At 36.8% G+C, this 3,028-nt stretch overlaps 1 pseudogene; it reads left to right on the top strand.

Moving 5' to 3' along the window:
* Positions 1 to 3,028, top strand: LOC142618089 (uncharacterized; annotated as a pseudogene).

The following is a 3,028-nucleotide window of genomic DNA, read 5'->3' as shown; positions in this document are numbered from 1 at the left end:
ATGCCATCCTCTGTTTCCATTTCCCTTGTGATATTAGTTTGGATTACTGCTATCATAATCATAAACCATGTGGGTAGCGCGAATACTTCTTCTCCCGTTGCAAAAACCTCAATCACTGCCACTAGCCCAAGAAGCAAAGGCTCTGAACCAGACTCTGTGGTGGTGGTGGAATGAAGAAACAACCTCAAATCTTTGCAAGTGGGACGGCATCGTTTGCATTGATGGTGGAAGTGTGATAGATATCAACTTAAACTATACAGAACCGCATGATAGAGTCCATTTACGCAATTTCAGCTTCTCTTCATTCCCAAATTTGGTCTGATTCAAGCTAGCAGGAATGGAGCTATACGGGAGCATCCCACCAGAACTTGGTAGTGTTTCTAAACTCACTCATCTTAACTTATCTGGGAATTTTCTTTTAGGTGAACTACCTCTCTCACTCGCAAAACTCACTCAATTAGAGAAGCTTGATATTTCTTTCAATCAAATGAGCGGTCCAATTCCCTTACAATTGGGAAACCTAAGTAGCCTTGTTGAATTATACCTGGGTGGAAATTACTTCAATGGTACAATCCCTTCAACTCTTGGTCTTTTAACTTGTCTCACTCATCTTGATTTACATTCAAATAAAATTAACGGTACTATCCCTTCTGAAATTTATAATCTGAAGAATTTGACGGCTCTACATTTGGGTACAAACAATCTTCTTAGTCCAATTTCTTCAAAAATAGGAAAGCTGAAAAATCTAGTTTCTCTAGACCTTTCTAATAACGTGCTTACTGGTCCACTTCCTCGTACTTTGGGTTGTTTGGCAAACTTGACCCTTCTCTCTCTTGCTTCCAACCAAATCAATGGCTCCATTCCCCTAGAAATAGGAAACATGAGAAAGCTGAGAAACTTGGATCTCCATAATAATAGCCTTGCTGGCCTAATCCCTTCAACTATAGGGAGCTTGACCGAATTGTTGTTTCTGGATTTTAGTGTTAATAATTTCGTTGGTTCAATTCCCCCATTTTACGAGTGCTATTCTTTGGAGATATTGTTTTTGAGCGACAACCAATTTTATGGAAGCATTCCGCCTCGTCTTTCTAACTCATATAACTTAACTACCATCGACCTTAGTCACAACTTGTTTAGTGGAAAAATACCCCGTACCCTTGGGAACCTCAGTTCCTTACAGCACTTGGATCTCAGATTTAATAATCTCACTGGTAACATTCCCAGCACTTTTGGCTTACTATACGGAACGAATTTGGCTTACAACTCTTTGGAAGGTCCAATCCCAGATGGTTTTTGGAGATATAATAGACTTGAGGCAGTTCTAGGCAACACGAATTTTTGCTATGATCACTTCTCAGGATTACCTAATTGCTCCACAAGGATTAAGAAATTCTCAAGTAGGACTAATACAATTGTCCTTTTCACGGTTATCCTTGGATTCTTATTGCTTGGAATTATTGGAATTAGAATTGCTTTCCTCTCTCGTCGAAAGGAAATTAGGAACAAACAACACGAGTCTAAAGCAATAAGGACTGGAGATTTATTCTCAATATGGAATTATGATGGAAATATTGCATTTGAAGACATCATTACAGCAACCGAGGACTTTGACAACAAATATTGTATTGGAACGGGTGGTTATGGTAGTGTTTACAAAGCTAACTTACCTAGTGGAAAGGTTGTTGCCCTTAAAAAACTTCATCGTTTAGAGGCTGATGAGCCATCTTTTGACAAGAGTTTCCGAAATGAAGCCAAAGTCTTGTCTGAAATTCGTCACCGTAACATTGTGAAGCTTTATGGGTTCTGTCTACATAAAAGATGCATGTTTTTGATATATGAATACATTGAAAGAGGAGGCTTATTTTATGTCCTAAGCAATGACATTGAAGCCAAGGAGTTGAAAAGGAAGAAACGTCTAAACATCATTAAAGGCATAGCAAATGCTTTATCTTACTTGCATCATGATTGCATTCCAACAATTGTCCATTGAGACCTAACTACCAACAACATTTTACTAAACTTGGAATTTGAGGCAATTGTTGCAGATTTTGGCATAGCTAGACCCTTAAATCATAATTCCTCCAATTTAACTACACTTGCTGGCACCTACGGATATATTGCCCCAGGTATTTTTTTTTTTTACATACACAAACACACACACTGTCAGAAACAAATGAGATTAATTATTGATCATATGCTCACATATTTACTAGAAAGATCAAATTGCTGATATGTTCCTAAGTTGCTAACTTACTGTCATACAATAGTAGAATATTGCTAACAAGTTACACCTCCCGAGTAGTATTGTTTTGCTCACACTTTATTTTGTTGTGTTTTAGAACTTGCTTACACCATGGTTGTGAATGAAAAATGCGATGTCTATAGCTTCAGTGTAGTGGTGCTAGAAACAATAATGGGAAGGCATCTAGGAGAGCTTATTTCCTCATTAGCATCATCATCAACTCAACATATCATGCTAAAAGATGTCTTAGACCCTCACCTCTCACCTCATATCAACCAAACAATTGCTCAGAGTGTGGTTCTAGTTGTAACGCTAGCATTGGCAGGCCTATGTTCCAATCCCAAATCCCACCCCACAATGAAACAAGTATCACAGGAGTTTTTTGTTCAAAGGTCACAATTGCCCAAGCCCTTTGCTGAAATTTCAATGCAGCAGTTGATGAATCAAGAAATTTATGTTATAGAGAAATAATTCTAACTTTTTTCCACCAAAAAATAGAAAAGGGACAAGAGTTAGGATAAGTTTACAGATGCAATCCCCACAAGATAAGTAATCTATTTTCCTTTTTCTTTTCTTTTTTTTTGGTGAAGTAATCTATTTTCCTTTGTATTTTTTTGTAGCTATCTTAATATATTATCAAAATGAATCATGTCATCAATAGTAATTACATAATTGCAAATAGCATTTTTGGGGACATGAATGAATAATATACCACGAATTCCATTATTTATTTTCAATAAAGTTTTTCTTTGAAAATTCGGATACTTAGGATTTAAAAATCAACTT

Source organism: Castanea sativa, chromosome 11 (assembly GCF_040712315.1).
Source record: "Castanea sativa cultivar Marrone di Chiusa Pesio chromosome 11, ASM4071231v1".
In the NCBI taxonomy this organism is placed as follows: domain Eukaryota; kingdom Viridiplantae; phylum Streptophyta; class Magnoliopsida; order Fagales; family Fagaceae; genus Castanea; species Castanea sativa.
Note: the sequence above shows the minus strand (reverse complement) of the source record. Positions and strands in the feature narration are given on the sequence as shown.